Raw genomic sequence first — 12,440 nt, 5'->3', positions numbered from 1 at the left:
TAGCTCTTGTGATGGTATTTTCATGCATGAATAGTTTTTTAAATTAAGGTTTCTCCATGGGCGTGAGTGCTGGAAACTCCTATCCTGCCTTGTTTTTAAGTCATTCCCCTTTGAATGCTTTTTTTCCCCCCATATTCAGTCAAAAGAAAATTTCACAGGATTAGGGTTTTCATTAATATATTTTTAGCATAATTGAAGTTTTAATGCTGCTATAATTAATTGTCTAATCATGCTCACCACTTAGAACAGCATTTTTAAAATAATAATTTTCCATAAAACTAATGGAATCTTAATGTAGAAATCATTCAGTCTGGCCAAACATTGGCAAACTGCCCACTCTAGTTAGCCTGCGTTATGTTTTATTGTCTTTTATTTTCTCTGATAAGTGGAAAATACATTTCTTCTTGCAACCTAATCATATTCCTATCATCACTCTTGCCAGCACATCCTCACACTCTTGTTCCCTGGCCCAGTAATCTTCTCTTGATCAATGTTTGTTAAATAAGATCCGCAAAATGATGATATAAACAAATACATCTCCCCTGGAAAGATTGTCCAGAGTTCTTTGTTATGAACTGTAAGTAAAGCATCTTTGTTGTCTGGGGAAATACCTGAGGTTTGTCATCCTACACAGAGAAGTTTAACCACAAGAATACACACACGGGGCAGGTTAAGGAGCAGAAAGTTTAGTAGGCAGGAAAGAAGAGAACAGCTTCCCCCTACAGAGGGAGGAGGGCTTGGAATGTGGGGGAAAAAAAAAAAAACCCTCTTGTGCCTGAAAGCCGTAGATTACACAAGGAGGCTTGAGGAGGCAGTGTCTGATTTACATAGGGCCCAGGGGATTGGTTTGACCAAATGTTCTATTCCATAGCCTGTGAAGAAACTGGCCCTCCCACCTTCATCTTTTATTCTGCATATATGACCTCTACCTGACACCTGCAGACTTGGTGACAAGGAAAAGGGCTGAGGAATTGCCATATTGGGTGGGCCCGACCCAGTAGCTGCCAGCGTTTATCTATGCAAGCTTCCAGCTTGCTTATCTAAGCTTGCAGTTTGACTTTTCAGGCTGCTTTTTGTTAGAAAAGAAATGGTTTCGGAACTGCTTTTTCTTAGAAGAAAAGGCCCTAAGGAGGACTATTGTACCCTCATTATCTGCCTAAATAATTTCTTTTTAACTCCTATATTATAAGCATGTCTGTAAATTGGTAAAATGAATTTCATACTGTTGTTTGAAATACAAGAAAAGGACTTCCATAGGTTGCCTTAGTTTTTTTATTTTTAGTCAAACAGGGAAAGAGAGGTGCTATAGTGTTACCAATTTCACTGACTCTTTTGGTGTAAAATCCCTCAAGGGCAAAACTTCTGAAATCATGTTTTTTCATAAGACCCTAAAGTATGGATAAGCACAAAACTAGTGTGTCTAGACAACAGCACTGTTCAATAACTTATATTTTCTAATTGTCTTCAGATTCATAGAATCTATTTTTTTCTTAAAAACAGAATGAGTGTATAAAAAAAGTTAGCATTCCTTTAACAGTAGCTTCATCATGATGCCAAATTATGTTTCCTATTTCCAAAATAATTCATTTATTTTTGTTTTCAACTGAAGAAATACATATTTGATAAGAAAAAAAGAATTTGGAGGAGAAACAGGGGAAGAGTGGAAGGAAAAAAAAGAAGGGTAATAATTACAGCACCTCATATATACAGCAGAAAATTCAGAAGGCAAATAATAAGTAATAAAACTGCAAACTTCCCAGTAACAAAATTTATGGCTTGCCATAATTGAAAATCAATAAATGGCAACCTGTGCTATATTTTATCTAACCTTTAAAAATATCTTTGAAGGGCAAAATAGTAATTTCTTTGTGGTACTGAGTAAATAAATAAGTCATAAAAATGAACCATTGCTTTTTTCTCATTGGTGTCAGATTTACTATAATCTGCTAATTAACCTCACTAGATATCTTTGCTGGCCCGAATGGCTATTACGACTTTATTTTTTAAAATTTAAGTTCTTACCTTTATTCTCAGGACAAGTTTTTCTGTTTTTATAACTCCCTTGTCTTAATTATGATGTTCTTTTTTACATGGATCAATAGATTAAAAATGTTTGGTCATGGTTATATATTTTAATTCCATTGACTTTCAAATATTTAAGAATCATTGGCTTGAGATTTCTTAGTATATATAATAGTGACAACCTTATATCTGAACTGCTTCACCCATCCTACAGCATGAACAGGAAACAGAATACTTTAAAACTGAATTTACTTCTATCTTGGGAAACCAACATTTGAAAATAGTAGACAGATGTGGAGCCCATTTTGACAAGTAATAGATCACAAGAAGATTGCAAAAAGGGAAGACTGTAGTTTTCCAGGTGTGGTGGCGTGTGCCTGTAATCTCAGCTACTTGGAGGCTGAGGTTGGAGTATCCCCTGAGGGCAGGAGTTTGAGGCTCCATTGAGCTTTAGTTGGGATAACCTGGGTGACAGAGTGAGACCCACATCTCTAAATAAAAAGAAAAAAAGACATATTTTTAAATAAGTATGTAGAGTGACCCTAACAATTGTGAAACCTAAATAAACTGCCACCAGAGAGTGTTTCCTGTTCTAGGTAAGGAATGCTGAAAATGGGTCAGATCTGGTGGATTAAAAACAAAATTTAAGAGAGGGTGGCATGGGAAGTACTTAACAGGAAGGAGGTTTGGTGGTATGAAGAGAGAGAGATAAACATGCCGTTGCAGTTCATAAAGCCATGGAAACAAGAAAGCATCAGAGTCAGAAGCAGAAAGCACACTAACCTCTCCCCACCATGAAGATATCATTTATTAAAGATGTGAACTTCACTGTACCATCAGAATAAGCAACAATAAACAAATAAAATGAATATCATCTAAGCCCATTTCTCATTCCACCCCAATTTTCTTACTGTTGATACATAACATTTCCAGAAAGTTTATTATTAACAAGAAAATCACATTTTTAGCCATACCAATCTACCATAAGATTAAAAACTACCAATCAAAAATGTTATGTTTGAAAATATAAATAGCCTCTGCTATGAAAAAAAATGGCAAAGAAGTTTAAATGTACAATAATTTTCATGCTAATTAAATAAAATTTTTAAATACATTAGAGATACAAAAGAAATACAGCAAATTAGATACAAACATAAACTCATGAGAAAAAAAAGACGTGATAAGAAATTGACAAAGAAACTACTGAAGTACAAGACAACATCATTTCATAATTATTACAGACACCAATGGAAAGACAGATGCAAACTGCAAATGAAGGAGTAAACATAAAGGAAATATATATATATATATATATTTTTTTTGATATGGAGTTTTACTCTTGTTGTCCAGGCTAGAGTGCAGTGGCATGATCTCAGCTCACTGCAACCTCTGCCTTTCCAGTTCAAGCAATTCCCCTGCCTCAGCCTCCTGAGTAGCTGGGATTACTGGCACTGGCCACAACGTCTGGCTAATTTTTTTGTATTTTTAGTAGAGACAGGGTTTCATCATGTTGGCCAGGCTGATCTTGAACTCCTGATTTCAGGTAATCCACCCACCTCAGCCTCCCAAAGTGCTGGGATTACAGGTATGATCCATGGTGCCTGGCCAAGGAAAGAAATTTTTAAGAAGAGCCAAGAGAAATAAGCATAGATAAAATAGATCAATATGTATTTATCTGTATGTGTATGTATATATCTCTATGTCCATGTTTAAACACATAGTCATCAATATACAAGTAGATATAGATGTATATATGGACATATGCATATATACACATGAATTATAGACTGAAGAGCAAAAAATTTAAAAAAATGTTCAAAATCAAAATAATAAATGTTCTGATTTAGTAAAGATATCAGAATTTAGATGTTGAAAAGTTGATCTTGTGTCAGTAATAATCTGAAAGGTAAATCTAAAGAAAACAACAAAAATCTTAAAGCTATTATGTTTTAATTATAAACAGAGAAAACCCTTTTACTCTCAGTCTAGCCAATAAGAAAATAGAGTTAGAAAATATAATATTAAAAAGTTTATAGCCATGCCTTTAACAGCAGCCCCAAATTAATGCAAAATTATCCTATTTCCAAAATAATCTTTTTTTTTTTTTTAGATGAAGCAAAATAACAATAAAATGAAATGAAATAAAGTTTTCCCTGAACAGTAACAGAAATATACAAAGAAAGTCAATAGTGGAGCATTATTTTCAAGAAACTTGAAAAATTAAACACTTAAAATAGCAATAGACATTCAAGAACATACAAAAAACTTCCTTATGATCCCTCCCTTTGATATGTATCAGACTGTAGGAAATCCATGAGCCCCACACATTGGTGCCAGAATGTAGGGATTCATGGGCCCCACACATTGGGCACCAGAATATAGGGAGGCAGCCCTACATCACCAGAGGGTAACCCATGTTCAGTGGCAACAAAGGAATGAGAAAAAGATTAACAGCTCAAAAAGTGGGATCAGGGGGCCATCACTTATTACTGTACAGTGAAGGCCCCGAGCTCTGATCATCCACACTATGTATTGATTACAATGACTTTTGATTCATAGGGTAGGGGTGGAGTGAATCAGTGAGCTGGAACTGGTGTGTCATCCTAAGGATTGATAATAGTGGCGATCTGAGAGTTTCACAAAACAAGAACATGTGGTTATCTTTAACCTGTTATCTATGTGCAGCTGATGGAACATGGGCCTTACAAGGAGCCGACAAGTCTGGCTATGTCATAGTGCTACGAAGGGGTTTTACGTTCTTGAGCGCAATGTTTATGGTAACAAAACCTAGGTCACCCTGTACCAGAACATGAGGCATGGAGAGGCCTTCCTCCTCAGAGCCCTCCTGTGGCCTTCCACAGTTTGTTGTTCCTTGTTTGTGTGTTACTCATAACCAATTTATGTAGGCACTCTGTAAGTCATTTCTCCTTTGCTGCTTTTCCCAATATCAGATGTTGAGCTTCATCCAATGAAAGACAATAGAAAAACTTGAGAAAAGAATTGATGAGAATCATTTATTATATTTAATTATTGACAAATCTTTGAATCAAAGCTGATTATTTGAGCACCAAAATAATATTAATTGATTTTACTTAATAAATCTTGGTTCCATACTGACTCTCACTTAATAAACTGAGTCAATAAAAAAGACAGTGGTAAGAAAACATTTTCTTTTCAGAAGACTATAGGCTAATATATGAGATGCCATCTTAAAATTTTTAAAAAGCATTTTTCAACCACAAGTGTAATTTAATGGAAAAATAATGATTGATTCAAAATATTCTGAAAAACTTAATAGTTTAATGTTGTCAAAGTATCAGCAAACAGACTACTAATCAGGAAATGAAAAATGTGTCTTTAACGTGGATACTCCTGGTAGGTACTACTTAAACCAAATGATCAAATTTAGGGAAATTAACATTGGGACAACTAGACATTATGTGCAACTGATGTGATGCAACATAATGAACGTAGTATGGTCTATGAATTATTCTTACCTATTCTGTTTCACTTGAACAAATGAGCTTTTAGACATAAACCCAGACAAAACACATAGGATAGTGAAACAAGTTATATGCCACAAGAAAACACTGATAAAATCCAGTTGGTGGATTTTTCTAGATAGAAACTGAAAAATATAAGAAATACAGGTACTGTCTGAGACTTGATTGAATATGGTTTAAAAAAATCAACAAAAATGTTGAGGACTATGAAAAATTTACGTATTGGTTGAATATTAGATGGCATAAAGGTGCAGTCCTTATTCTACTTAATTGTGATTACACTAGTGAAATTATGCAAAAGAATAGCTTTGACTCTTAGAAGATGTATGTGGAAATATTTAACAGTACAGTTAAGTGACAGTAGCTTGTCACTGGCTCAGTGAAGACACACATATGCATGTGCCTATAATGAGTATGATGAGATTATATAAATATATAGATATAGATACAGAGTTGGAGATGGATAAAGCAAATCTGACAAATATTCATGAATTCAGTCTTTATAATTTGTTCTAAATAAATGTTGATATAAACTTTGTGGAATGTATCTACTATAATTTTTTTAAACACTGAAATAAATGTAACCCTTTTCTCATTTAGCAATCTATAACAATATAGTTGAAATAAATATATTCTGTAGTATCCACAATATAAAATATTCATTTAAGCATAGTTTGTAAAATGAAAATTCAAGCATTAACAATAATTTTGATATCGTTCTTACCCCAGGGAAATATAAAAACTCAAATATAATAATGTCAAAAAATTTATTCCCAAATTTATTAGATAAAATCAGTGCGCAAACTGTTATTTTTAAAAATGGTTTAATTTGAAGATAATTTTCTTACAATATGGAAATATAGACACATTTTGTAACCACAAGGGTAATTTTTCAATTAAAAATACCTTCATAAGGACACACTTTCAATTAAAATATTTTGAAGGTATTTTAATGTCCAATTTTAATGATAATGTGTCACAGAGAGCAATTCTGAATGTTATTCCAAAGTTATAGATTTTTTGTCACTGAATTGTAAATTTAAATACCTGAAAATTTAATTACTATGCATTAGCTTTAAAAATGTTCTATTTTAATTAATCAAGAGTAATATGGAATTATGAATAGAAATGTATCTTAAAGCTTAACAGGCAAGAACTTTTGCCTTAGAGAAATTCAGCCAAGAATAACTTGTGGTCTGACAGGCTTTTATAGTCTCTAATGTGCTACTGGTATCTCTCAATTGTCAAACCCAATAAGAAGATAAAACACGAGAATTCTTTGATATAATGTATAAGAATGAGCTTCTCAGACAGAACAGAGTGATGAAGTTTTGAAGTAGATTGAGTGTCAAAAATATTCTCAGGTCCTCACCAATCCCTGTGTCCCTTACCATCACAATGTAACTTTGCAGCTTCTTCCTTCAAGAAGTGGTATCTATTAGTCCAATTTTTGAACCTGCACTGGTGTATGCTTTCTGTTGACTAATATAATATGGTGAAAATGATGTTGTGCCACTTTAAAACTCAAGTGTCAAAAGACCTTGCATCTTCTGTTTTCCCTTCTTAGAATCTTGTCAATGGCATCATTACAAACCCAGACTAACCTCATGCTGGAAAATGAGACCACATAGGTAAGAGATGAGTAATCTCAGCTAAGGATATCCTAGACCAGTCACACTTAACCAGTCGTAGACCAGTCAACACAGTAATCTGCCACTTGACCCTAATTACATAAAGAAATCAAGGAAAGAACAGCCTTGCCTAACTCAGGTAAATAACGCTGTGCTGTTGAGCCATAGTATTGTAAAAAATAATAAATGTAAATTGCCTTAAGCCTCTGAATTTTGAGGTGATTGGTTATGTAACAAGAGATAACTGATATAAAGTTGCTGGGTATTTTGGAGGATCAAATGAATAATACCCAGCATATTCTATCTTTTTCTCCTTCTACATCCTCTTTCGTTGTTTGTATGCATTTTTTAAAAGTATGTTTTTAATACAGGGAATCCAGGAATTTTCATCATCAGCTGTATGATTATAGTCAGTTCCCCTCATCAAACCCACCTTCAAGCCATTCACAGAATCTTATTTTAATGGATCATTTTCTGGGATCACTCCTAGAACTAATTCTGAATAAATAAACTCGGTTCATGAAAGGGATGCTTTACCAAGAGAAGGTAATTAAGGAGACTTTAATAAAATTTAAGAAAGATTTTTTAAAGATGAATGAGCATAATAAAGGAAAATCAAGAAAAGATGGTGAAGCATTTTATCATCTCTAAATTTATCATTCCTAAAAGTGCAGTGTCATAGAGCAGTGGCTAGGATCCAGAGCAAGGTATGTCTGTAGCTGAGTTCACTTAACCATAGCTGTGCTATCGACAATGAAATAAAGCACTGATACTCTGGGACCGGCAAGAAGGGAGGGAAAGAAATAAATCCTTTAACCTTTTTTCTAGTCCAATGTCTCGTCTTTTGTTGGTGCCTTTTATTGGTGAAGTCTAACAGGGAAATAGAAGGAAAGGCCACCCCTTAAATCAATCTATAAATATAAGCTGCCCTGTGCTATAGGCAAACTGATAATAGATTTGGAGAGACAAATAGAATATCAGCATGACCATTACAAACTAGTCATATTTTGACAATGACTTATGCAGCACCTTCCATTCTGAATACTGGTGCTTGATTTTACATGAGATTTTTAAGTTTTATATAAAATCTAAATATTACCAGTCATTGATATATTTTATAAAAGATGATATTAAATGATGTTAATTGATACTAATCTAGAGAATGAAACAGGCATTTTATTTCTGTGTTTTGGGAGTTTCTCCTAAATTGGGGTTCTAGTATCAGAACAGGTAGCAATTTTGCCCTAACAGGAAGAGTTGGGCGTGGGTGTTAAACAGTGTCCCCTTAATGGAGGCTTCTTTTACCTGCTGGACGGCTTCATGTCTAGTTGTCTAACCCCGCATCAGGGGGTCTCTCACATGGGAAACTTGTTTATGCTGGCAGACTCCCCTGTGGCTCTTGTCTGACCCATGCCCAGTTTAGGCCTGCCTGAACCTTGCTCTGACACTGGGAACCCGAACTTGTGTTCTCCTTGGCATCGCAGGGAAAACCTGCCCTGAGATAGCCCTTGGTCCTTCAGGTAGAAAGTGCAAATTCAATGCCCTACTAAAATAGGAAACAAATTCAAAGGTTTTTACCTACAGTTCAGAGCAAAGAACACCTATTGAGTTGGGAAGGCAGTCCTCTGTACCCTGGCCAGAATGAAGGTGGGAATGAAGAATCAGAGAGTAAGAGAGAGAGAGAGACAGACAGACACACACACACACACACACACACACACACACACAGTGTGTGCGTGTGTTAACATAGTATGTAAGGGAATAGAGAATGGGTCACTTTAGTTTGGTGGGAAAATGCCTGAATAGCTTCTTTAAAGGAATTGGTAGGAAATTAGGGCAAAAGAGAGACCTCTAAACATCTCCTCTAGGCTTGGCTTGAGCTATCTGAGTATGAGGTAGAACAGAAAACTGTCAAGGGTTACAAAGCCCTGCTTCTGGTATGAGAAAGTTAACTTGTATACAAAATGAATATTGAGGCATCATAAAATTATAAGAATTTGCCACATCTTGTCATTGCATTTTTATCTTAATTAAACTGGAATTTTCTGTATATCTTGAGTTTTCTCCAATACTTTCTAGTTATAAAGTTGTTTTTCTTATAATATGGTATACGTAAATATTTATTATTTGCTAGTAAATGTTGAAATTAGATGAGAGGATATGAAAGATAGTCATGTATATGATGGTCAATGTAATATATGATTATAAGTTGAGAACTTCTGAGGGCATGTTTTCTTTATGTCTTTGTGAAGTCAGAATGATACCAGTTGAAATCTCCGTTTTAGAAATTTCAAAATGGTTTGGTAAAATTTGTAACACATACACACACACACACACACACACACACACACACATATCTATTCAATTACATAAGAATATTAAGATCTAAATAAGTAGATTATTTAATTAAGCTATTACACATTTATAACAATTGTGTTTCCACAGGTTTTATGCCTTGTTGCATGGATAAATTCCTGTTTCCAATCATGAATATTTTTTCTTTCCAATAGCATTTATTTTTACTTCACTTTTGATATCAATGGGGAAAACTCTAGCTATGTAGATTAATATTATACTTTCATGTTTATTTAGTACATGTCATGAAAATTTACAATGTGTATATGGCCTTATATGTCTTAGGAATGAAGAGGTGATAAATGGCAATGTCATTAACTCAGGTTAGGATAGTGAGGAAAATACAAAGGTGAGTAAAGATAATGAGTTTAGTTATGAATATGCTTTGAGGTGCTTATAAAATTCCCATATAGTTATTTGGAGAAGAATATTTGATACCTGGGCCATGAAAATCATTGGAAAAGAATGGTTAGAAATATATGTTTGGAAGGTCAGCAGTGTATATGAGAATAGCATCATCTATATTGAGTTTGAAGAGTCATTTTTAGTTTTCTTTTTATCATTTATGTATAAGAATTTATTATAAATATATTTGTAAGGCAGTCATATTAAATTTTTCTATATAATATCTGTAAAAAGCTGCTAAATGTTTTTGTGTCCTTAGTAGTTTGGTGACTGACATGTAAATCAGAGTGGAGAAATATACAGGCATGTTTGAATGTGGGTAAATGAATTTTCAGGTGTTGAACACTGATTGTGCAAAATAATGTGATCTGAGCACTTAAATTTCAATGTGAAATATTGAATACCAATTACTGGGGAAAAATATGATACCTTATACCAGAACTCATGAGAAGAAATCAATTTTTTGGTTTTGACTTATGGACTTTGAGTTGTTAGAGATGATCTAAATAAAATTTTATTAAATGTCATTGAAAATAGAGGGCTAACTATTCCAATAAGGATAGAGAAAGGTATTAGAGAAGAATGCATTAATTGACTAAAATGTCCATCTATTTTTAGTGAAAAGAGTAAAGAAAAATAACCTAACTGGGTGTAAGAGCTATAATTTCTCCAGTGTCACATGCTTTCGATATGAAATACCACATGCCAAATCCTAGTATTCAGTGCGTGGATGACAGAGAGTCCTTTAAAATTACCATAAGCAAGCACTAGCTTTATTTACAGAGTTAAGGTGTAATATTATTATTTTATTACCAATATTTTCAATTTCCAGAGTATAATCTTAAAAGTTGGGAGTATATGTACATATGAAGGTATCTATATATGTATCTACACATGTATTCTTTCCTTCCTTCCCTCCTTCCGTCCTCTCTTCTTTATTTCTTGAAAACAAACACAATATATTATCTTTTATAGATACTTGACAGGTAAATAACTTGGTAGCAGTTGCTTAATGGGAGAATAGAGAATGATGAGCAGTAAACAAAGCAGCTACTAGAATGAGACATACTTGGTTTCAAATCCAGGTTTTACTCTTTACCCTCTACTATATATGAATTACCTTGAGGAATAGCATCTCAAAGTCTTCCCATGTAAAATTAGTCTACTTAATTTACAGATTTGTTATGAGGATTAAATAGGATTAATATAATTTTAGTAAGATTTCTTAAAGTATAAGGTACAACAACACAACTCAAAAAATGAATGTATTGTCTGAGATAACTATTGGTTTGCCTAGAAATCAGCTTTAGGAACAAGTGGTACAAGAGGCTCAACATTGTCATCAGGACAGGTTCCTCTGCTCTTTCTTTAGGCTGGCTTCATTCACAGGTAGGGTTTCTTCTTAGAGTGTCAAGGCAGCTACCTGAAAATCCAGGGTTGAATTAATCACTTCAGCAACTCCAGAGAAGACACAGAACAAGAGAGAGAAAGAAAGAGAGGGGCCAGGAATGGTGGCTCACGCTTCTAATCCCAGCACCTTGGGAGGCCGAGGTGGGTGGATCACGAGATCAGGAGTTCAAGACCAGCCTGGCCAACATAATGAAACCCCATCTCTGCTAAAAATACAAAAATTAGCTGGGCATTGTGGCAGTCACCTGTAATCCCAGCTACTTGGGAGGCTGAGGCAGGAAAATCCCTTGAACCTGGAGGTGGAGGTTACAGTGAGCCAAGATCGAACCACTGCACTCTAGCTTGCGCAACAGAACCAGAGTTCGTCTCAAAAAAAAAAGAAAAGAAAAGAAAAAAAAAGAAAAGAAGAAAAGGGAAGAGAAGAAAAGGAAGATGAGGAGGAAAACAAAGGAGGCGAGGAGGAAAAGAAGGAAGAGGGAGAGGAAAGAGGAGAGGAGCAAGAGATACTCTCTCTTTTTTTTTTTGCAATAATTTTAACAAATGTTTTATTATCCACACTGTGAATACACACCATTCAAAAGCTGTTAATTTTGGTCTACTTAATCCTGATAAGTTTCATAGTATAATAATGAAAGCCCTATATCTGGTTGACTTAAAATCCTAAAACCCTGGATTTTCAGGTAGCTGCCTAGACTCCAATCTAGGGGTTTCCTCATTTAGCAACAGGCTTCAGAGATGTGCCCACATCCTACATCCAAAGCATTATTTCCAACAAGGTGACTTCTTTTCTAGAGCAATTAAAAGCAATAGTTGGAAGTGAGAGGCCCAGATACTAAGTCCCTTACTTGAAAGTTATCCTTCATTTGATGTAAACTTTTTTGCTTTTTCTGGCAACTATGACACAGTGTGACATGTTCTGGAAACTTTAGTTGTTGAATTAAGATTACAACTGAGTCTTAAAGGAACTTTGGAGTAGACAAATTACCTGGCCAATAAGAAGCTAAGAAAATGCATTCTGAGCACATATTTCAGGATGGACAAATGTGTAAACTAATGATAACAATAGCTTTTTCTGTGCAAACCTGTAGTTAGCCTTTAAGATAATATATATGGA

This window comes from Saimiri boliviensis, chromosome 16 (assembly GCF_048565385.1).
Source record: "Saimiri boliviensis isolate mSaiBol1 chromosome 16, mSaiBol1.pri, whole genome shotgun sequence".
In the NCBI taxonomy this organism is placed as follows: Eukaryota; Metazoa; Chordata; class Mammalia; order Primates; family Cebidae; genus Saimiri; species Saimiri boliviensis.
This window is presented reverse-complemented; position numbering follows the sequence as displayed.